A 25,624-nucleotide genomic window follows, 5' to 3' on the forward strand; every position below is an offset into this window, starting at 1 on the left:
TAGAGGGAGGAGGCATTCAATCGGTCTTTAGATGGCAATGCGGAGTATGAGGAATTGTTGGAGTGTGACCGCCTAGTGGAGGAGCAGCATATCACCGAGTTGCACCGCCAGCGGGACATGGAGCAGTAGCGCACCGCTGCTCTGAGTCGCAAGCAGAGCGCCTGCAACTGGGCCGACAATGTGGAGGCCGGTGCCCGACAAATAGCCCTGGAGGCTGTCTGGCATGCGCGCATTCACGACGCCGAATTTTACTACAAGCTCGTCAAGTGGGTTTCCTGCTTAGAAGCTGAAGCTTCGGTGGATCACGCCGTCATGGAAAGGGCAAACGCGCGTGAGCAACGCGCCCTATCGCACCTCTGGCAATTCCTAGGCGAGGCGGAGGACGTCAGTGCTGGCTTTTAGCGTGTACCGCAGGCGGCGGCCGGCATCGTCTAGTTAGCTAAGAGTAAGTTAGTATTTGTACACTACTAGAGTATTAGTGGGAGTAGATAGTTAACTTGGCTATGATGGTTGTCAACATGGAAGTTCAGTACTCTATATCTAGATCAGACCTGTTACTTTGCTCTGAATGTTGAACTTTCCGTTTGAACGTATGGAATGGGCTGCTATCTTTTAAATGGGTTGTATTTGTCCGCCACGGGTTTAGAGGCTGACTTGTGGGCCTACCAGGTTGACGCGTACACAATCAGGAGATGATTGTACATGGAGAGGATGATAGCAGGGACCCACCAAGGTCATGGCAGTACGTAAGCAAGTGCCTCCTTATTTCAAGCCAATAAAAAGGATCCTCCTAGTGCATTTCTGACATCTGGATCCCATGCCATTGTGAACATACTCAATAAATGAGAGAATTGCACAACGAGTGGCTGACACCAGGGACCCAACATCTCGCCCAGTTATTTTTGTTTTGGGTTAATTTGATAAATGCCACTCCAAATCTGGTAATTCTGAGAAATTCCACTGCAATTTCCAAACTTTGAAAAATGCCATATCATGTCTTTTCCAATAGCATTTTTTGAAGTCTGGAGTGGCGTTTATCAAAGATTGCAAAAATTGCAGTGGCATTTTCCAAAGTGTGCAAAAATTGCAGTGGCATTTTTATGAATCGCCATAATTGGAGTGGCATTTATCTAATTTATTTTTGAGATGGAAGCAGGGTGTCAAATGGGTTGTGAGGGGCACTCTACCTATCTAGATGGCCTTTTCTTTTATGCTTACCACAGACCAGCCCAGTAGTTTTTTTCTTCTTTCTGAAAATGGCTAGCCTAGTTTTTTTGTGATTTGTCATCTTAGTCGCTTTGTCAGGCCTGTTGGACTGCAAATATTTCAAGACGAGGAGAGATTCATTCGGCTAGCCGAGAAAATGGCCTATTAGCAATGAGAAATGGGCTATACATTTTTAAAACACATCGAACCAACAATTACTTTTATTATTTTTGTTTTGAGATTTTAAATAGCATTGATTTTTATGCATGGACAATTTGTTAAATTTATATTGATATACATTTATTTTTATAATCAGTTTGAATGTGACTCAAAATTTCGAGATTAAAAACAGTTCGGACCGCTCCGAAATATGCAAAATATCATATATTTTTTTAACCTTGGCCACAATATGGGTTGTAATGCTAACAAAAAGAATATGGGCTCCAAAAAAACCTTAAAATTAGCAAATGGGCTCTAAATTATTAGAAATAATGGCAGATGGGTTGTATGCTATTTTACATATATTTGAGGCTTTCCTAAAAAAAGGTTGACACACAAGCAGTGACTATTGGATGTCCATCCAACGGCCATCGTGCTTCTTCAATCCCTGCTCTTCCTGCTCCAGTTGCTGAAAAAAGCGCCGGCGGGACTGCCTACTCCCTCCTCCCGCGGCCAGTTGTGCTGCCACGCAGGCCTCACCGCCTCATCATACTCCCATCGCTGGCCTACCCATCCCTCTACTCACCCACACCCGTTGTTATTCTCCGGCGACGGCAGACGAACCAGTAAACCCTCATACTCCCCTACGCGTGGGAAACAACTGTCGAGTCTTCCCTAGCTCTGTGTCATTCCCTTCCTAGTTCTCGCCGTCGTCCACCGTCCTGGTGCTCTCGACGCGGCGTGGTCAACTTGGTTAACAATCGACATGCATCTGAAGTGGACTGTACGTGGAGAGGCTGACAGCTGGGTCCACGGCCGCGTGCAAGGAAATGCCTCCTTATTATGCGCAAAATAATGATTCCTCCACCTGACATCTAGGACCCACCGAAAGGACCTCTGTATTTCGCGAAAAAACATTACTGTCGCTGACAGCTCGGACCCACCAGCTATATCTTCGCACGCAAGGAAGTGCCCCCCTTATTACACACAAAAAATGAATACTCCTCCTGCTAGCTGGGACCCAGCATAATGGGAGGCTGACTTGTGAGGCTACTAAGTTGATGGGGACGGAGGGCTTTGTCAACCTACTCAATATGAACGATTCTAGCTCCAGTGACCATACAATGTCCATCCAATGGTAGTAGTGCTTCTTCAACCTCTGGTCTTCTTGCTCCAGCTGCCCAAAGCAGCGCCGGTCATGCCGCCTGCTCCTGCCTCCTATGGCCAGCTGTGCCGCCGCGGAGGCCTCACTGCCCCCTACTACTCCCACCGCTGGCCAGGCCCTGCGGCGACGGAAGGCTCACACCGCAGCCGAACCAGTGAACCCTCGTACTCTTGTCCGTGTGGGCTTCCACTGTCGCGTCTTCCCCGGCTCCTCCTCATCCCCTTCCTAGGCCTCGCGGTCGTCCACTGCCTTGGTGCTCTCAGCGCGGCATGGTCAATGTGGTCAATGACCGACTTCCATCGAAAGAGTACTGTACGTGGAGAGGCTGACAGCTGTGTCCACGGCCGCAGCAAGGAAGTGCCTCCTTATTACGTGGAAAATAATGATTCCTCCACCTGATAGGAGGGACCCACCGGACAGGCCACCGTATTTCGCAAAAAAATGTTCCCCCCCTGACTGCTGGGACCCACCAGCTACATCTTCGCACGCAAGGAAGTGCGTCCATATTATGAAAAATTGATTCGCCCCCATGACTGCTGGGACCCACCAGCTACATCTTTGCACGCAAGGAAGTGCCTGACAGTCGAGACCCACCTGGTCGAAGCGTACGTAGCATTGCCATTCTGGTCGCAAACGTTTACATACAAACTTGTCGATGTAGAGGCGCACACGTAACATGTACGTGTACATACAACGGCCAGGGTGCAAGAAAGTAAATATGGCCACGTATGTACATACGAGCGGGGTCTCGAACGCCTACTCGCGCAGACATACGGCCAGGGCTCCTGTACATGGTTGGGTCGGAACGCAGAAACTGCATCGTCATCGTGTTCATGGGGAGGCAACGGAATGCATCGTGTTCATCGGGAGGCAACGTGTCAGGACCCCGATTCCAAGCCACATCGATCTAGCCGGTAACACCTCATACCACTTTGCGGCCTCACGCACGGTATCCCACGTGTGTCGCCTTACCATGTGTAACGCCCGGATAATTAAGCTATAGTGAATCTCCGCTAATGATGCCACGTCACCGCGGTTACTGTTGATAAACCCTCGTAGTTCGAAACCCAGTTCAAAATTCAAATTTAAAATAAAGGCAAACATTAAAAGTTTTCAAATATTAAAACTAAATGTTCGGGTGGATTCAAATAAATCATGGATAGTTATGATGGAGAAACCACACTTATATAAAATCTTTAAATACTCTAAAATGAATAAAACAGTAGTCAAAACAATTATTGAAATGCATTTTATAATTAATAAAATGTTAAACAATTCTATTTAGGTGTTAAACTATTTATTGCAGTGGGTTTAGTGGTAGTACTAAGTTAGGGATCATTCTTGTATTTTAACAAACTAAAATAAAATGAGGAACAAGATAAAACAGAAAAGATATAAGATAAATAAAAAAACAAAACAAAACAAAAACAGAAAACTAATAAAAAGAAAGAGCCCCCCCAGGCCAAACGGCCCAGCTGGCCGACCAGGCCGCCCACCAGGCTGGCCCACGCGGCCCCTTCACCCCCGTGGCCTATAGGCCACCCCACCCCGACCGAAACCCTAAACACACTCCTCCCCCCCCACTCCCCACGACCGCAACCACTCCCCCCCACTCGCGCCCCCACTCTCCCGATCCCGATTGGATCGGGCACCCATCGCCGCCACCTGGAGTGCCTCGCCGCCCGGAACAACGTCGCCGCGCCTCCCATTGCCTCCCCGACCCCCTCGCCGGACCGTCCTCGCCTTCCTCCTCAGCGGCCTCCACCGAACCTCGTCGTCCCTGCCGCCGTCGACCACGCCGGCGCCGCCCCGTCCACGGCCTCCTCACCAGCCGACCCCGAGCCCGCGGCCTTTTCCCTACGGCCCTCGTGAGCTTCCCCTCTCCTCCCCTTTCCCCCGTGCTGCTGCTCCCACCGGCCACGATCCGCACACGTGCCTTGCTCACCCCGCATCGCCTCACACGCGCGGTGCCCGCGTCCGGCTGCGCCCGTCGCCCCGCGCTGCGCCTAGCTGCTGGTGCGGCTGCAACCCATCCTGCACGCACGCCTACGCCTCGCGCACCCGCGTTGGCCGCTCCCCATCACCCGCCGATGCCGCCTGCAACCGCTCGCCATGGCCACGCTGGTGGCTCGCTCCTGCACGCGCTCAGCCCGACCCCCTAGTGCGTCGGGCCATGCCCTACCTCCTGGTCACGCGCCCATGCGCCGGCCTTGCGCGCCCCCTGGCCCGCCCACAGCTTCGCCGGCGGACGCCCGCTGCCTCCAGTACCCTGGCCCGACCTCGCCCTACCCCGGCCGGCGTCGTGCCCGCCGGCGCCCCTCTAGGTGCCGCGGTGCACGCAAACGGGCACCCACGCCCGCACGCCTGCACGCGAACGCCCGATCCGCCAGCCCCTTGGGGCTATGACATGTGGGGCCCAGCCCAGAAAGAAATGAAAAAAGAGAAAATAATAATATTAATTAATTAATTAATTAAAGAATTAATTAACTTAATTAATTTTGATTAATTAACTAAGGCAACTAATTAAGCCTAACTAATTAACCTAAACCCTAACTAACTAAAACAGTCAATGACAGGGGGGTCCCACCCCTGTTGACCAGTCAAACGTTGACTGGTCAACTGGGTCCCTCTGGCCCACCTGTCAGTCACTGGGTACACTTTTGTGTACACTGTGCTGGGTGCGCCTAGCAATTTCGAATTAAAAATAATTTCAGAAATTAATAAAATCTTTAGAAAATCATATCTTTTAATCCGTAACTTGGATTAAATTATTTTCAACATGAAAGTTGCTCAGAACGACGAGACGAACCCGGATACGCAGCCCGTTCCTCCACCACACACCAATAACATATCAAACACGCAACTTTCCCCCTCCAGCTCCTCTGCCCGAAAACGCGAAACGCCGGGGATAATTTCCCGGATGTTCCCCCCTTCACCGGTACCACCTCGTACCATGTTAGGGCACACCTAGCATCACGCTTTGTCATGTCATGCATCATCATGCATTTGCTCGCATTATATTTATTGTTTCTCCCCCTCTTCTTCCGCTAGACACCGAGACTGACGCTGTTGCTACCCAGTTCGACTACGGAGTTGACGACCCTTCTCTCTTGCCAGAGCAACCAGGCAAGCCCCCCCTTTGATCACCAGATATCGCCTACTATTCTCCCTACTACTTGCATTAGAGTAGTGTAACATGTTACTACTTTCCTTAATCCTATTCTGATGCATAGCCTGTCGTTGCTACTACTGTTGATACCTTTACCTGCAATCCTAATGCTTAGTATAGGATGCTAGTTTATCATCAGTGGCCATACATTCTTGTCCGTCTGCCATGCTATATTATCGGGCCGAGATCACTCGGGAGGTGATCACGGGTATATACTATATACTTTATACATGATACATGTGGTGACTAAAGTCGGGTCGGCTTGTGGAGCACCCGCGAGTGATTCACGGATTGGGGGCTGAAAGGACCTTTGTCCCAACGGCCCTTTGTGTGGATCTTTGTGGCGAAGCGACAGGGCAGGTTGTGACCACCTAGGAGAGAGGTGGGCCTGGCCCTGGTCGATGTTCGCGGATACTTAACACGTTTAACGAGATCTTGGTATTTGATCTGAGTCTGGCTATTGGCCTATACGCACTAACCATCTACGCGGGGACAGTTATGGGCACTCGACGTCGTGGTATCAGCCGAAGCCTTCGTGACATCAGCCACTGAGTGGCGCGCGCCGGATTGGACCGTAAGCCTGCTCTTGTATTAAGGGGGCTAGTTCTGCTTCCGGCCGCGTACGCAACGTGCAGGTGTGCAACGGGCGATGGGCCCAGACCCCTGCGCCATAGGATTTAGACCGGTGTGCTGGCCTCTCTGTTGTGCCTAGGTAGGGCTGCGACGTGTTGATCTTCCGAGGCTGGGCATGACCCAGGAAAGTGTGTCCGGCCAAATGGGATCGAGCGTGTTGGGACATGTGGTGCACCCCTGCAGGGAAGTTAATCTATTCGAATAGCCGTGATCTTCGGTAACAGGATGACTTGGAGTTGTACCTTGACCTTATGACAACTAGAACCGGATACTTAATAAAACACACCCTTCCAAGTGCCAGATACAACCGGTGGTCGCTCTCTCACAGGGCGACGAGGGGAGGATCATCGGTTAGGATTATGCTACGTGATGAGACTTGGAGGACTTCAGTCTACTCTCTTCTACATGCTGCAAGACGGAGGCTGCCAGAAGCGTAGTCTTCGAAAGGATTAGTTATCCCCTTCTTATTCTGGCATTCTGCAGTTCAGTCCACATATGATACCCTTATTCCATTTGATACCCATGCATATGTAGTGTAGCTCCTTGCTTGCGAGTACTTTGGATGAGTACTCACGGTTGCTTTCTCCCTCTTTTCCCCCTATCCCTTCTACCTGGTTGTCGCAACCAGATGTTGGAGCCCAGGAGCCAGACGCCACCTTCGACGACGACTCCTACTACACCGGAGGTGCCTACTACTACGTGTTGCCCGCTGACGACGACCAGGAGTAGTTTAGGAGGATCCTAGGCAGGAGGCCTCCGCCTCTTTCGACTTGTATCCCAGTTTGTGCTAGCCTTCTTAAGGCAAACTTGTTTAAGTTATGTCTGTACTCAGATATTGTTGCTTCCGCTGACTCGTCTATGATCGAGCTCTTGTATTCGAGCCCTCGAGGCCCCTGGCTTGTAATATGATGCTTGTATGACTTATTTTATTTCTAGAGTTGTGTTGTGATATCTTCCCGTGAGTCCCTGATCTTGATCGTACACGTTTGCATGTATGAATAGTGTACGATTGAATTGGGGGCGTCACAAGTTGGTATCAGAGCCGACTGCCTGTAGGAATCCCTCTTCCACACTCCTTGGCCGAAGTCGAGTCTAGACATTACAAAAACTTTTACTAACATGGTTGAGTGTCTTACGGGCCCACATCGCCATCTGGGTGGTATTAGGCTCTTTTACTCCTCAATCCTTACTCTGGGACACTGAATTCTCTCCTACTCGGGTTAAACGATTTTATTAACACTAACACTAGGATCCCGTGACCACGTTCAACCCAAAGTTGGATAAGCCCTAGTTATTCTTTAGAGTGGTATTTGAACATTATCCACATTGTCATTTGACTCCTGTGAAAACATCCTTGTTTTCAGATGGAACCCACGAGGCAGGTCATGCGCCACACGACGGCCATTGGTGCCTCAGGATCACCTGCTATGTTGGTTGAGATGATGACCTATCTGGGTTATCGCTGGCACCCTGAGTACACCATCTATGAGGAGTATCAGGGCTTCAACCAGGAGCAGTACCGTGCCATCGTCCACCTCTACTCTCGGGAGTATGACTCCACTACCGTGCTGCACACTGCTCATGGAGTTGGAGTCACTATCGATATGGCGGTCCACGATGCTGCTTATGCTACTCTGACACGTCTTCGTGGAGAGTATCAGGAGTTGGATACCTCCCCCTTCAGGCACATTGCTATCGCATCCGATGTTGGTGCGGAGGGATACTACACTGCTGCCTACTCCACTATCACCCGAGAGCCCTTCTACCATCAGAACCTGGTTCTGCATGCTGATGGGCTGGATAGAACTAACCGAGCTCTTCGCCACGAGTTGTACACAACCCGTCAGCACCTATACCGTGCTCTGACGCTGTTGCACCCCTCTGTCCGATCAGGTGATCTGTCGCGTTCTGCGGTCTACCCTGCCAGGACCGTGATGCCCCAGGGCGTCGGCTGGCCAGATGTGGGAGGCTACTCTCCTGCATTGGGTCCTCTCCTGCCACCTACGCATCGGGTTCCGCACCAGAGTATCCGCGGACCCCAGGCTACTCGCGTGGAGGTCTTCCCTTCGCGTCACTACCAGCTGTCGGGCTACACCTACCTCCGCAGTACCACATGGGACTGACGTAGACTTGCTTATTAGTGTTAGATGCATTCGCCGCGAGCCTGTGTGCCGCCTATGATGTCTTAGCCTATGTACCGAACACTGTGTAACGAACTCTATGCATGATCTCTTTTGTAAGATATGCCGACTACTATGTAGTATCTATCATGCTGCTTTCGTTGTGCATGTTTCATCATGAATGGTTCTTGTTTTTGCAAATTTCTCAATGCTGAACTACCCCTGTTAAATATTAGCAAGATGGTTAGACCAGGTGGTCGTGGTCGTGGTGGCAACGCCCCACCACCGCCTGAGTACATGGCTGGGATGATGCAACAGTTTGAGCTGAATCGTCAGTTCATGGAGAATATTATGGCTCAGTTTCCTCGCCCCAATATGAACCAGCAGCCAACCCAAGTGACTCTGCAAGATTTCATGCGCCTCAACCCAACTGTGCACCGCAGCTCAACTCAGCCTCTGGATGCTGATGACTGGCTCCGTGACATCACCTATGAGATGGAGTCTGCTGATGTAGCCCCTGCCAGCTATGTCACCTTTGCTTCCTTCTTCCTGAAAGGACCCGCAGCTCAATGGTGGGACAGCCACAGGCGTACTCTGCCAGCTGGAACAATCATCACCTGGCCAGACTTCCAAGATGCCTTTCGTGCTCGCTTCATTCCTCAGGGAGTCATGGACCGTAAGAAGCGCGAGTTTTGCAACCTCACCCAAGGCAACAAAACTGTGGAAGCTTACCAGCGGGAGTTTCTGGACTTGTCCCGCTATGCTGAAGAGGACATTGCAACTGATGCACGCAGACAAGAGAAGTTCCGTGATGGCCATTCTCGGTACTCACACTTATCTTGAGTCTTTCAGTAGTATCCATTAACTTGTCTATGAACTGCATAGGCAACCAAGTAGTCCTTTACCATGGACGCGGCTATTCGAATAGTTTTATACCCTGCAGGGGTGTACTTCATCACACATGTTTCCACCACTTAGCGTCTGCACACGACATGTGCTTGGCAGACTTCAAGCGAAAACCGACGTGGGTGTAGACCATGACCTGACTAACCTCACAAGTCTCTATTCCAGGTTTATCGCCTATTCAGGTTCCATCCGCAAGGAAATCTGGCCGGGGTGTCCTCGACGGCCCCAAACGATGTGTACAGGGTCCCGAGACGCCAAACGGGCGCCCGGGATACCCGGCCACAGTGTATCTACCACATCATAGCCCACCCCTAGGGTCAGCGCTACGCACGGCCGCCAACACATGTCCTACAAACACCAGAAACTAGTTGCAACTCCTGCACAGAGGGCGAGAGGGGTCAGTAAGTCGAGCGGGGTCATATTTCAGGGCCCAATCCGTGGTAGTAGCTGAATCTTAAATCACGCATACAGATCTCAATTCTTATGGACGGTGTCAATGAAACAACCTACCATGTACTCCTAAATGGCCTCTCATCGATACCTTTACCAAAACATGTTCAACACATTCCTCACATTACCGACATATCGTATCACTCTAGCCCATCACCCAGATGAACCAGACCTGACACAACTCTAAGCATAGCAGGCATAGCAAGGTAGGAATCACATACATGGCTCAATCAACTCCTACACATGCTAGTGGGTTTCCTCTAGTTACTGTGGCAATGACAGGTCATGCAGAGGATAAGGGTTCAACTACCGTACACAACAGTTTGAATCCCATTGTCTTAATGCAGTAAACCAGAGCAGAAGCGAGAACATGGTTTTGTATCGGAATGATCAATGGGTTGCTTCCCTGTTGTAGTGGTAGTAGGGTACTGCCCTTCAGATGGATACTCGGGGTTATCCTCAGAGGCAGAACCTACCACGAAAGACACACCGAAACATAATCAACACATGGCAATATGCAACAATATGATGCATGCTATGACATGGCAAGATGAAGGTGTCTTGGCCTAATGCAAGCTAAAACAAAAAGGGATGAACTCATTTGAGTCAAAGATTCAATTATTAGCTTATTAAACATGGCTTTATTAGTGCATTACCTCATTCTGCTTAAACAGCAGGGTTAACTTGTTTTGTCATGCATGAAACCATTACAGATGGATAGATTGCATTTGGAGCTATGGTTGATTTTCTATGATTTTTAGAAGTTTTGATTATTTTCTGGAATTTCCTATTGAAGAATAAATCCAGAAATTGAATTAATGCGTCAGCACTGCGTCACTGTGACGTCAGCGGGTCAAAGGCGCCAGCCCAGGTCAAACCTGACTGGTGGGCCCCTTCTGTCAGTCTCTCAGCTAACTAACAGAGTTTGTTAGTGTTTAGTTAGCACTAAACTGGGTTAGTTAGGCTCTGGGCCTACATGTCAGTGAGAGAGGGGTAGTTAACGGTGTCATTAACCTCTAACTGAGTGATTAGCTCTAATTTAAACTAATCTAAATTAGTTAGAAGCCGGCCCCACACATCAGTGTCTCAGATGGAGTCAAATTGGGGTCAAACCCCTGGTCAGCGGGGCTAATCCCGCCGGCGTTGAGTCGCCGGCGAGGCCGAGATGGCGGAGAGCTTCGGATTTGGTCCTCCGGTGACCAAATTGCCGGTGGAGACGTGCTACGCGTAGCTGGGGAGCTGCCGCATCCAGTGGTGCAAGTGGTTGGACACTGGAACACCGGAAACGACACCGGCGAGCTCGGCAGCGGCGGCCGGAGTTCGAACAGGGTTGGGTTCGACGCTACGGTGCACGGGAGAAAGAGCTGGTGGTGGCTACGGGCTCCTAGTGCTGCGCTGAGCACAACAGTGAGCTTGGCTTCGAGCCACTGTGGCTCTAGCCACGACGACGCCATGGACGGCGGCGGGGAGCTTTCGGGTGCGGTGGAAGTGGCGACTACAGAGGCCAAACGAGCACGGGAGCTAGGGGAAGAGGAAGAGGAGCTCATAGCGGGGTTGGAGAGGGGGTCAGCGAGCTCGTGGAGGTCCTGGCGGCGACGAATCGACCGGAGATGGCTCCGGTGCCCGAGGTTGAAGACGAGGGCGAAGACGGTGTTCGGCGGAGTTTGGAGTCGCGTGGGTCAGCGGAGAGGTCCAGGGCGACGAGGCGGAGCTATTGGGCTTGTCGGAGGGGCGAGGGGGTGGCTCTAGTGACGTCTATGGCGAACGGTGGCGAGGATCGCGCTCGTCCATCGCGGGAGAGGGTGATGGAGACGAGGGGGAGAGTGAGGGAGGATGAGAGGGGGACGTGGGGGTCGGCATGGCATCCCTGGACGTCTCCAGGGCGTCGGCAGAAGCAGGAGGTGGCCGGCGTGTGGCCGCGGGCGCCGGCCACGCGCTCCTCGTCCTCCTGGCGGGAGGAGGACGACGACTGGCAAGGCCAGTCGGCTGGGCCGAGCCAGGTGGGCTGGGCCAGCACAGGTAGGGCCCAGGTGGGCTTCCCTCTCTCTCTTTTTTTGATTTGTTTCTGTTTTTCTATTTAACTGCAACTGTTGGGCTTTATTAAAGATACTAAAATGTTTCCAAAAATCCTGAAAATAAATGTGGGCTCTGTTTAGAATATTTCCAACAGTATACATTTATTTCCAGAATTATTTGAGCATTTAAATTATTTTATAGCATTTAAATGCCCAAAATCAAATACTTATGATTTAATTCAATGACCTTTTATTGACCTAGAAAATTGTGCACCAATTTTGCCAGAGGTTCTTACCCAAGATAAAGAGAGTGAACTTTTTAGAAGGGCATTTCAGGTTCATTGAAAAATAATTTTAGTAAACCCTAGTTGTTTTCAGGGGGGGTGTTGGGGGTTCTGTCTTCCCCATTTCAAATTTAAGAGGAATTTAAACATGATGCACACTCTAATGCTTGAACTAACTAGGGTGTGACAACTCACCCCCACTCAAAATAATCTCGTCCCGAGATTTAGGATCCTCCGGGAAGAAGGTGGGGTACTCGAGTCGAAGACGATCCTCCCTTTCCAAAGTGGCTTCTTTCTCGGAATGGTGTGACCATTGAACCTGGAGAAACTTGATACTATGACGTCGAGTGGTACGCTCGGCTTGATCAAGGATACGAACGGGATATTCCCTATAGGAGAGGTTATCTTGTAGATCAAGCGATTCGTGGTCCACTCCACGGATGGGATCCGCGAAGCAACGCCTGAGTTGAGAAACGTGGAAAACATCGTGAACTCTAGAAAGATGCAAAGGTAGTTCCAATTGGTAGGCAACTTCTCCTTGTTTGGCAATAATGCGGAAGGGTCCAATGTAACGAGGAGCCAATTTGCCTTTGATACCGAAACGATGGGTTCCCTTTAACGGAGTAACCCGAAGGTAAGCCTTCTCGTCTACTTCATAAGTCATAGGCTTATGTTTACGATTAGATTGACTCTTTTGACGAGATTGGGCTGTTTTCAATTTCTCACGAATAACGCGAACCTGCTCTTCTGCTTCCTGAATCATATCCGGGCCAAAGAGTTGTCTTTCCCCGGTTTCTGACCAGTTAAGAGGCGTTCGACATTTTCGTCCATAGAGAACTTCGAAAGGGGCCTTGCCCAAGCTGGCTTCTTAACTATTGTTATAAGCAAACTCCGTGAATGGAAGGCATTTCTCCCAACTCATTCCGAACGAGATAACAGAAGCTCGAAGCATATCTTCCAGAATTTGATTAACTCGTTCTACTTGACCACTTGATTGAGGATGGAAGGTGGTACTAAAAGAGAGACGAGTTCCCATAGCATTTTGGAAACTTTCCCAAAATCAAGAGGTGAAGAGACTCCCATGATCTGAGTTAATTTCCAATGGAACACCATGAAGAGACACTATTTGGGAGATGTATAAATCGGCTAGCTGGCTAGCAGTGATACTCTCACGAACAGGTAGGAAATGGGCTACTTTGGAAAGTCGGTCGATCACGACGAAGATGGCATTATTCCCTCTCTTGGTTCTGGGAAACCCAGTGACGAAATCCATACTGATTTTATCCCATTTCCATTCAGGAATAGCCAAAGGTTGAAGGGTGCCAGTAGGCCGTTGATGCTCTGCTTTAACACGAAGACAAACGTCGCAATTAGCAATGTATTGAGCGATTTCTCTCTTCATCCTAGTCCACCAAAACCTCTGGCGTAGGTCTTGATACATTTTAGTACTACCAGGATGGATGGTGAGAGGGGATTCATGAGCTTCCTTAAGGATCAACTGGCGTAGATGTTGTTTCTTGGGAACCACCAAACGGTTCTCGAAGAAGACAGCACCCCGCTTATCCATGGAAAAACATTTAGCAACTCCGCTAGCAATGTTTTCCCTAATCCGGGATATGCCCTTATCACGCTTCTGGGCAGCTATGATTTGATCCATAAGGGTAGGTTTCGCCACCAGGGTGGATAGGAATCCTCGAGGAACAATGTGAAGATTAAGCTTACGGAATTCCTCATGGAGAAGTGGTTGACTTTGTTGTAACATTAGGTTGTTACAATAGGATTTACGACTTAGTGCATCAGCCATGACATTGGCTTTGCCCAGGGTGTAAGTTATTCCTAAGTTGTAATCCGAGATCAACTCGACCCAACGTCTTTGCCTGAGATTCAAATCTGGTTGGGTGAAGATATATTTCAAACTTTGGTGATCGGTGAAGATCTTGCAACGATTACCGAGGAGGTAATGTCGCCAAGTTTTAAGTGCATGGACTTCAGCTCTAGATCATGTGTGGGATAAATTTCCTCATGTGGGTGTAATTGCCGTGAAGCATAGGCAATTACCTGATGATCTTGCATGAGTATGCAACCTAGTCCTTGTCGTGAGGCGTCGCAATAGATAATAAAGTCCTTGGAGAAATCTGGTGGTACCAGTACGGGAGCAGATGTTAGGCGTCTTTTCAGTTCCTGAAAGCTGAACTCGCACTGTGGAGTCCGCTCGAACTTTTTATCTTTCTTGAGGAGTTCAGTTAAAGGTTTAGCAACCTTGGAGAAATTTTCGACGAAGCGGCGGCAATAGCTCGCTAAGCCAAGGAAGCTCCGAACTTGCTTAACTGTCTCAGGTGGAGTCCAATCAAGGATGGCTTGGACTCACTCGGGATTGACAGCAATACCCTTACCAGAGATTACATGGCCTAGATAGGTCACTTCTGGCAACCAAAATTCACACTTGGAGAATTTGGCATAAAGGCAATGCTCTCGAAGTTTCATCAATACCAGCCTTAGATGTTCGGCATGTTCCTCTTCATTCTTGGAGTAGATGAGTATGTCATCGAGGTATACTACGAAGAATTTATCCAAGTACTCCATGAAGACCGAGTTCATTAACCGAGAGAAGGTAGCTGGGGCATTTGTTAAACCGAAGGACATGACGGTGTACTCCTATTGGCCATAATGAGTAACGAAGGCTGTTTTGGGAATGTCCCCGATTCTGATTTTGATTTGATGGTAGCCCAACCTCAAATCCATCTTGGAAAAGACTGAGGATCCAGTGAACTGATCATACAGATCGTTGATCCTGGGAAGCGGGTATTTGTTCTTGATGGTGACCAAGTTGACAGGTCGGTAATCCACAACCATTCGATCCCATCCTTCTTCTTAACGAAGAGGACGGGGCAAGCCCAAGGAGAGGAACTAGGACGGATAAAACCCTTTTTCAAGGACTCATCGAGTTGGTTCTTAAGCTCGGCTAGTTCTAAGGGTGCCATCTTGTAGGGTCTTCTAGAAATTGGAACGGTTCCTGGAACAATGTCTATCACAAACTCAACATCCCTGTCAGGTGGAACACCTGGCAGTTCTTCTGGAAAGACATCCGGAAAGTCTCGAACTACCGGAACATCCTCAAGGTCTGGAAGGGGGTTGGCATTTAGGGAGTAAAGTTGGCGCTTGGCCACTCGGGTTAAGACATTGACTGTCTTGCCCGATGGGTGAGTAAGTTGAACGGTTCTAGTGGCACAATCGATCTTAGCATAATGAGCTGACATCCAGTCCATACCCAAGATGATGTTTATGTCCGAGGACTTGAGAGCTATTAAGGATGCAAGGAAGACAAGTCTATCGACAAGAATTTCGTTCCCATGGCTTACTCTAGAAGTTTGCCATCTAGAGCAAGGGGTTTGAATTTCCATGGTAGAGGGCATGTCACAGAATGTCGTGTTATGCAATCGAGCATAGTTCTCGGATATGAATGAATGAGATGCTCCAGTATCGAAAAGAACAGATGCCGGATGGCAGTTAACAAGGAGCGTACCAAGGACGACGTTAGGATCCTCATGAGCCTCCTCGGCTGAAACATAGTTGACATGGCCACGTGCAGTGGTGGCCGGCTTGGCGTAGAATGTTTTTACCGCGGGCTTACCATGGCCAACGGACTTTCCAGTTTGATTGGAGTTGTTGTTCTGGGGACACTCTCGACTATAGTGACCCGGCTCTCCACACTTAAAGCATGTCACCATATTGGGGCATGGAGCAGCGTTAGCAGCGGGGCCACCATAGGGCTTGGGCAGTGCAAATTGCTGGTTAGGACGAGGCGCCTCAAAGGATGGCCTCAGAATGAACCTAGGTGGCAGCGCCGTGCTTGGGATCCACACCCGGCGCTTCTGAGCTCTAGAGCCAGATGAAGAGCCAAAATCACGGGAGTGCTTGCGTGAAGCGTCATAATCAGTCTGGCCTGTCTCAGCACTGATGGCTTTATTGACCAACTTCTAAAAAGAGGTGCACTCATGAAGACGAAGATCGCGGCGAAGATCAGGGCTAAGTCCCTTGCAGAACCTTGCCTGCTTCTTAGCGTCAGTAGATACCTCTTCAGGGGCATAATGTGCCAGATTCCCAAATTCACGACTATAAGCATCCACAGTCAGTCTTCCTTGGGTGAAGTTGCAGAACTCCTCCCTCTTGCGATCCATGAGACCTTCCGGAATGTGATGCTCACGGAAAGCCTCACTGAATTCAGCCCAAATAGTAATTTGGCCGACCGGGCGCATAGCTTCAAAATTTTCCCACCAGAGGCTAGCAGGGCCTTCGAGATGGTAGGCAGCGTAAGTAACCTTGTCGGCTTTGGCTACGTTGGCAGAACATAGCTTGTGGGTGATGCTGCGAAGCCAGTCATCCGCGTCGAGGGGCTCGACGGAATGGTTAAACTTTGGTGGGTACAGCTTGATAAAGTCATTGATTGACACCAAGCCATTTCGCGGATGGCGTGCAGTGTTCTGCTCAATCCGCTCTAGCAGGCGGTTAGTCTCACGTTTGTTTCTTTCCGCCTCCAGCATTACTTCGGCCAGAGATGGCGGTTGAGGCAGATTTTCACCCCTAGTTGCACTATCTTCCCCCTGCTCCGAGGCAGCAGGGTTGCTGCGGGTGTTGACCATCCTAGGAGAAAACAAGACAACGGTTTAGATAAGGATGGCTCAAGCTTAGCAAGGAAGTGCAGAATGTAATGGATAACACGGAATGCGGAGATGTTCATCCGTATGTCATGGTAATATAAAACTGCCATATATATACCAACGGTCATACACATCATACATAGTTTAGTACAAGCCCAGGCTACAGTACAACTTTGATGAAAGATGTTACATTCCATTAGAGGCATCCCAAGCTCCTATACATTATTTGTCTACACCTCCGGAATTGATTACACACAAAGTCATATTCCACAAGTCACGCAGGATAGTGGAGATACAACTACTACAATACTAGTGGTACTACTACTAACTCAGACAGCTCCGTAGTAGTCCTCATAGAAATCACCTCCATAGCCTGGAAGTTCAACGTGACCATCCGGGAACAGACGGTCCTGAGGAGCCTGTGGACCATAGGGGCTAGGATGAGGTCTTGGACCAACAAACGATGGCCTGCGGGGACCACGGGGTGGGGTGATGCCTCCCACATCACGCCAATCCACCATGTCTGGCAAAGCAGATCTCAGAGGATACAGATCCCTTGTATCCATACATCCAGCTTGCACCGCAGGTGCAAACCGAGTCAATGTAGCCCAATGATCAGCACGGGTATTGAAAAGATCCAGCCTCAAGGCCCGATTCTCTCGCTCCTTATCTTCGAGCATCTCGGCAGTGGTACGAGTTAATGAGTCCTCCTAAGTGGAGTCAGCATAGATAGCCTGAAGATACCCTTGCGCTCCCGGAAGTGTAGCTGGCATGTAACGGAAGTCGGTGTTCCGAAGTAGGCCAGTCCGGACTCGCATGATGGTCATCATGGAATAGGCAGCATCCTGCACAACCATCTTAACAGTAACCCCGAGTCCATAGAACAGTGAAGGGGCTCGGTAGATCCAGGATAAGAAGGAAATATCCTAACGGTGCAGAAATATAGGCTTTGATTAAAGTCTCGGAATTGCTCTTCGACGGTGTATTCGGGATACCAACGGTAACCCGTCTCGATCATTACCCGGACTAACATAGCAGTATGACCGGGCACGTCGAGGAACCGGGTCAGGAAAACCACTTGGTTTTGAACACGGTTGGCCATCTGAAAGCACAACCACAATGCAAAGACATCAGAATTTCTAGGGAAAATTGGACAGCATAACAGCTGTAAATGCTCAGAAAAAGATTTGAGACATCCACAACAGCTCGCAATACCACTCAACAACATCATATCAAGGTTCTGATCCAAATAGCAACATACTAAAATAGTAGAAACTGAAACTGAACTGGGGCTTGTAGCAACAATCCTATAAGCTACTACGGATTAGTAACACGTGAACCTGATAGAAGAAGAGAGCCTAGTCCTTAACCCACGTTGAATGAGAAGAGAATGACTCAGATCAGAGGCATAGGGTAAAGGAGTAAAAGAGCCTTACGTTCCCTCCCACAATCAATTCCCCTACATATTACAAAAGCATTTCTAGACTCGACATCGACCAGCTTGGCTCAATGAACCTACAGGCAGTCCGGCTCTAATACCAATGCTGTCAGGACCCCGATTCCAAGCCACATCGATCTAGCCGGTAACACCTCATATCACTTTGCGGCCTCACACACGGTATCCCACGGGTGTCGCCATACCATGGCCCGGGACCGTTTGCGCCTTTTGGCAGAGAACCCGGGCCGACATGGCTAGTCGTGAACCCAAAGCGGCACAGACCTATGGAGACAGGCATACATGAATCACATCGAGCATGTCGGTCATCAACGAGTGATTCCGAGCTGTAGCACTGGGCTAACAGGACTCCGGAAGTCACCGCGTGACATTTCCCCGAAGGGACAGACATAGGAACGAAGTGAAACACATGCCGGCCAGTCAAGTGTCCTGAACAGTAGTGCTGGGCTAGCAGGACTCCGGTGAACCGGGCTGTAGCGGACTACTATGGCTCGAGGAACACTAGACTACATTTCCCCATAAGAAAGGCTACCAAGGATAAACAACTAGATTGTCGGATCCCACTCATACCAAGCATTTCAATCATACACACAATATGCCCGATATGAGTACATACAACATGGCATCACAACAAAACTCTACAACTCAAGTACTTTATTTAAAGGCTCCAGAGAGCCATACATAACATGTTCATACAGACAGGGGTCACATGACCCGACACTCAAGTCATACAATCATACAAGCACATGCGGAAGCAACTAGTCTGAGTACAGACACTAGAAAGAAAGAAGGCTTCTCGAAGCCTGTCTATCTACATAGGGCCCTCCATGGCCAGGATCACCACCTGGGTGGCTAGTCACTCGTCGACCTCAAGGTCTACGTACAACCCATCGGAGGGGGCGGTGTTGTCGTCTGAAAATAGTAATTAAGCAAACATGAGTACAAGGGTACATGGCAAGTCTTACAACAGAACCTACTATACATGCTTATTCTCAAGAAGGAGGTGGGGTTATTGCAGCAAGCCAGCTTTGACTCTTGGCTAAGCTATCCTACGGAACTCCACCAGTAAAATAGTTTTCGCACATGAGTCCACTACTCACCAACACAATACTCCACCGAGGATCCTCGCTCGTCATCCTATGAGAGGGCCATTCTCGGTACTCACACTTATCTTGAGTCTTTTAGTAGTATCCATTAACTTGTCTATGAACTATATAGGCAACCAAGTAGTCCTTTACCGCGGACGCGGCTATTCGAATAGTTTTATACCCTGCAGGGGTGTACTTCGTCACACATGTTTCCACCACTTAGCGTCTGCACACGACATGTGCTCGGCATACTTCAAGCGAAAACCGACATGGGTGTAGACCACGACCTGACTAACCTCACAAGTCTCTAGTCCAGGTTTATCGCCTATTCAGGTTCCATCCGCAAGGAAATCCGGCCGGGGTGTCCTCAACGGCCCCAAACGATGTGTACAGGGTCCCGAGACGCCAAATGGGCCCCCGGCATACCCGACCACAGTGTATCTACCGCATCATAGCCCACCCCTAGGGTCAGCGCTACGCACGGCCGCCAACACATGTCCTACAAACACCAGAAACTAGTTGCAACTCCTGGACAAAGGGTGAGAGGGGTCAGTATGTCGAGCGGGGTCATATTTTAGGGCCCAATGTGTGGTAGTAGCTGAATCTTAAATCACACATACAGATCTCAGTTCTTATGGATGGTCTCAATGAAACAACCCACCATGTACTCCTACATGGCCTCTCATCGATACCTTTACCAAAACATGTTCAACACATTCCTCACATTACCGACATATCATATCACTCTAGCCCATCACCCAGTTGAACCAGACCTTACAAAACTCTAAGCATAGCAGGCATAGCAAGGTAGGAATCACATACATGGCTTAATCAACTCCTACACATGCTAGTGGGTTTCATCTAGTTACTATGGCAATGACGGGTCATGCAGAGGATAAGGGTTCAACTACCATAACACACAGCAGTTTGAATCGCGTTGTCTTAATGCAGTAAACCAGAGCAGAAGCGAGAACATGGTTTTGTATCAGAATGATCAATGGGTTGCTTGCCTGTTGTAGTGGTAGTAGGGTACCGCCCTTCAGACGGATACTCGGGGTTATCCTCGGAGGTAGAACCTACCACGAAAGACACACCAAAACATAATCGACACATGGCAATATGCAACAATATGATGCATGCTATGACATGGCAAGATGAAGGTGTCTTGGCCTAATGCAAGCTAAAACAGAAAGGGATAAACTCATTTGAGTCAAAGATTCAATTATTAGCTTATTAAACATGGCTTTATTAGTGCATTACCTCATTCTGCTTAAACAGCAAGGTTAACTTGTTTTGTCATGCATGAAACCATTACAGATGGATAGATTGAATTTTTCTGATCATTTTTCATATATAAATCTTTGCATTTGGAGCTATGGTTGATTTTCTATGATTTTTAGAAGTTTTGATTATTTTCTGGAATTTCCTATTAAAGAATAAATCCAGAAATTGAATTAATGCGTCAGCACTGCGTCACTGTGACATCAACGGGTCAAAGGCACCAGCCCAGGTCAAACCTGACTGGTGGGCCCCTTCTGTCAGTCTCTCAGCTAACTAACAGAGTTGGTTAGTGTTTAGTTAGCACTAAACTGGGTTAGTTAGGCTCTGGGCCCACATGTCACTGAGAGAGGGGTAGTTAACGGCGTCATTAACCTCTAACTGAGTGATTAGCTCTAATTTAAACTAATCTAAATTAGTTAGAAGCCGGCCCCACACATCAGTGTCTCAGATGGAGTCAAATTGGGGTCAAACCCCTGGTCAGCGGGGCTAATCCCGCCGGCGTTGAGTCACTGGCGAGGCCGAGACGGCGGAGAGCTTCGGATTTGGTCCTCCGGTGACAAAATCGCCGGTGGAGACGTGCTACGCGTAGCTGGGGAGCTGCCACATCCAGTGGTGCAAGTGGTTGGACATGGGAACGCCGGAAACAACGCCGGCGAGCTCGGTAGCGGCGGCCGGAGTTCGGACGGGGTTGGGTTCGACACTACGGTGCACGGGAGAAAGAGCTGGTGGTGGCTACGGGCTCCTGGTGCTGCGCTGAGCACAACAGTGAGCTTGGCTTCGAGCCACTGTGGCTCTAGCCACGACGGCGCCATGGCCAGCGGCGGGGAGCTTTCGGGTGCGGTGGAAGTGGCGACTACAGAGGTCAAACGAGCACGGGAGCTTGGGGAAGAGGAAGAGGAGCTCACAGCGGGGTCGGAGAGGGGGTCAGTGAGCTCGGGGAGGTCCTGGCGGCAACGAATCGACCGGAGACGGCTCGGGTGCCCGAGGTTGAAGACGAGGGCGAGGACGGCGTTCGGCGGCGTTTGGAGTCGCGTGGGTCAGCGGAGAGGTCCAGGGCGACGAGGCGGAGCTATTGGGCTTGTCGGAGGGGCGAGGGGGTGGCTCTGGTGAAGCAGGAGGTGGCCGGCGTGTGGCCGCGGGCGCCGGCCACGCGCTCCTCGTCCTCCTGGCGGGAGGAGGACGACGACTGGCAAGGCCAGTCGGTTGGGCCGAGCCAGGTGGGCTGGGCGAGCACAGGTAAGGCCCAGGTGGGCTTCCCTCTCTCTCTTTTTTTTGATTTGTTTCTGTTTTTCTATTTAACTGCAACTGTTGGGCTTTATTAAAAATACTAAAACGTTTCCAAAAATCCTGAAAATAAATGTGGGCTCTATTTAGAATATTTCCAATAGTATACATTTATTTCCAGAATTATTTGAGCATTTAAATTATTTTATAGCATTTAAATGCCCAAAATCAAATACTTATGATTTAATTCAATGACCTTCTATTGACCTAGAAAATTGTGCACCAATTTTGCCAGAGGTTCTAACCCAAGACAAAGAGAGTGAACTTTTTAGAAGGGCATTTCAGGTTCATTGAAAAATAATTTTAGTAAACCCTAGTTGTTTTCAGCGGGGGTGTTGGGGGTTCTGTCTTCCCCATTTCAAATTTAAGAGGAATTTAAACATGATGCACACTCTAATGCTTGAACTAACTAGGGTGTGACACAACGAAACGCGTGTTGTTCATCGGGAGCCAACCAACTTGGACGGAACAGCCGATGGAAACGAGGCCTGGCGTACCGCAAAATGGAGGAAACGGCCTTGTGTTCGACCGGCCACGGTCAAAATGGGATCCTGTTCATTGGGAGGGGTCTGGCGTACCGCAAAACCAAAGAAACGGACCTCCTACAGTGGAAACGGGGTCCTGTTGATCGAGAGGGGTGTGGCGTACCGCAAAATGGCGGAAACAGACTTGTGTTGGAGCGCTACGGTCAAAACGGGGGTCTTGTGCATCGGGACGGGTGTGGCGTACCGCAAAATGGGACTCCACGGGATACTGTTCATCTCCACCGTCGACCTCCTCCAGCCTCCACGGGCTACTGTTCATCCACCGTCGACCTCCTCCAGCTTCCACCTGCAACTGTTCATCCACGGGCTCCTGTTCATCCAGCCTCCACCGCACGCTCCTCCATCGGCTACTGTTCAACCAGCCCTCTCCACGGGGTCCTGTTCAACCACCCCTCCACGGGCTACTGTCATCCAGCCCTCCACCCACTACTGTTCAACCATCCCTCCACCGGCTACTGTTCAACCAGCCCTCCACGGGTCATGTTCATCCACCGGCTCAATCGATCAGGGTCCTGTTCATCCAGCGGCAACGACCTCTACTACCACGGAGTCCTGTTCATCCAACCCCCATCGGGAATTGTTCATCCAAACCCCCCAACAATGCTCACTATTCATCCAGAGGCAGCATCGATTGACTTATGTTAGCAGCAGTAGCGAAGGAATCAATCGGCTTTAGTTAACATCAAGGGATCGATTGATCGCTCGGGTTCAGTAACGCATAGCCTGCAGTGCAATCGCTCAGGTTCAGTTAGAGCCCAACGCCTCACACACGCGCGCGTACGTCCGAGAGAAACGCACATCGCTCGGCCCCCGACCACCCACCATAACCGGGAACTCCCCGATATTTCCTCATCCTCGCTTCTACCACGGTTTTTTCTGTCATGCATGGCCCAAAGAATGTCATGCAGTTCCGTCTCCGGCCCGCCCAGGACGAAAAGCCCATTTTCTGTCATGATTTGTTGTCATAGAAGTAGGACCCCACCACATCTATGATGATACCGGGTTTTGTCACAATTATCGTCATAGAAGTGTCATAAGTATGACAGAAAAAAAAATCGTTCGGCCCAAAATGTCACGGATGTGTATTTTTTTGTAGTGAACCATGCTTGCTCATTCATCCTCATAATTTGGTTCTGCACAATGTATTAGACCTTTAAACTCTGGCCGGCTTAATAGCATAATCCTTAACCCGACAGGTACTATTAGTCCCCTTTTAAGCCACCCGTATGAATATCCGCGTACTTCAGTGTTCATCTTCCGACTTAACGTATTAGCTATTTATAGCACTTTTACCTTTGAATCATTGGTCCGGCGTAGGAGTTTAATCTTAAACCGACAATATTTCTTTCTTTTAGGCCTTTATCCTCAAAATGGGCAGGATTGTCACTGCCTGCAACTGGGTCGTTTCCCAGGTCACCGAGGAAGACTTGAACGAATATGTTCAGACAGGCATCCTGGCCAAAAAAGATGTCATCCATTGGAGGGTTCCAGGTGCTGAAACTCCTCCCGAGCCCAAGGATGGTGAAGTAATTGTCTTCACTGGTCACATGCTCTGAGACTTCAGCCCTCCAGACTCAAAATTCTTCCATGATGTGCTGCATTTTTCCAAGCTCCATCCGCAAGATATCAAACCAAATTCCGTTTCAAACATTTGCAACTTTCAAGTATTCTGCAAGGTGTACCTTCAATAGGAGCCCACCGTAGAACTATTCTGGGAATTTTATTATTTAAACCGGCAGAACGAGTTCACAGACGGGCCCAGCCTAGAGTTTCCCAGCGACGGAAAGAAGCCACTTTCCCAGCTGCCACTTTGCCCAATCATCCCAAAGACTGGAACCAAACCTGGTTTTATTGCAAAGACACTTCTCCATCAGGGGAAAATCCTTTGCTGGGTTATCGCACCAGCCAGCTTAGCAACAGGCATCCTCTTCCAGACCGCATCAGTATAGCAGAATGGAAGAAATATATGCTAGTATTTTCCAAGATCTGAGCCTTGATGGTGAACGGCTTGACTGGAATCGATCTGGTTTGATGCTCGGTCGCCTAGAGAGTTTTTCCCTTAAGCCGCCACCGCAGCTTATTATGCGAGTACACTGGCGAGTTAAAAGATCCTCAATGCCACTATGAGATTGAATTGACTGACGAAAACATCAATAATATGACCAAGTCTCTGTTAAATGAGAGCTTGGGAGATTGCAGTAAAATAGGATTGAATCCTTTCTGCGTTCTTAACAAACCGCCAGCTATAAGTTTTTAACCAACTTCACAATTGAATCATACCTTCACTTAGATTGCCTTTTCATACCCATTTAATTTTTGTAGGCCGATTCACCTTTTTGGACTAAGAAGCTGCAGGATAAGTCGGCCAAGAAAACTCGGACAAAGACCAAGGCTACAAAAAAGCCTGCCAAGGAAAAGACCAATCCCACCGAGTTATTCAACTTGGATGATAAAGATGATGATGATGAGTCGGAGGTAGAGCTTGATTCCCTTGGCTCATTTTTTGTACATCTTATTGACAATGACCATTATCAGGATGATGTAGAGGCGAATTGTGTAGATGATTAAGAGGTAATTACTCTTTCCTTCAGCTCAGAACCTCTGCCAACACAGAAAAATCGACAAGCAAGCCGGAAAGTAAGATTTTGTCACCCTTTAACTTACTTGGATCCCAACTTTATTGTGAAGAAACAACAGCATGAAGCTCGCCGCTTAACCCGGAACAACGATGATGGGGTTTTATCCTCCAGCTTACCCAACACACTGGTTCCTCGCAAGCATTGTGCTGAGCTTTCACAAATTTCTGACTTAGCTTATCCCAAGGCGGGTCATTTTCGTCAACCTCTTAACCCTTCCAACTCAAATTATCATGGAACATTTCACTCCTCCTCCGATGACTCAACGGGAACTCAAATCCCAGTCTTCAAGACCGTGCCTGGGTAAGAATGTTAGTGAAAGTGCGTTATATCGACTAGAGGGGGGGTGAATAGGCGATTTTTATGAAATTCTTCAGAACATGGGAGTTTTGAAGACAAACGATAAAATTGAACCTATTACCATGCAGCGGAAGGTAGACTACACTAGGCAAACCATAGTCAAGTATTCAATGAAGTGAAAGCACAAAGACTAATAGCAGCTAGGTAGTAAGGATCAGGTAGGAAGATATTGTGAACTCAAACAGAACACGCAGTCACTCAGTGAAGAC

This window comes from Triticum dicoccoides, chromosome 7A (assembly GCF_002162155.2).
Source record: "Triticum dicoccoides isolate Atlit2015 ecotype Zavitan chromosome 7A, WEW_v2.0, whole genome shotgun sequence".
In the NCBI taxonomy this organism is placed as follows: Eukaryota; Viridiplantae; Streptophyta; class Magnoliopsida; order Poales; family Poaceae; genus Triticum; species Triticum dicoccoides.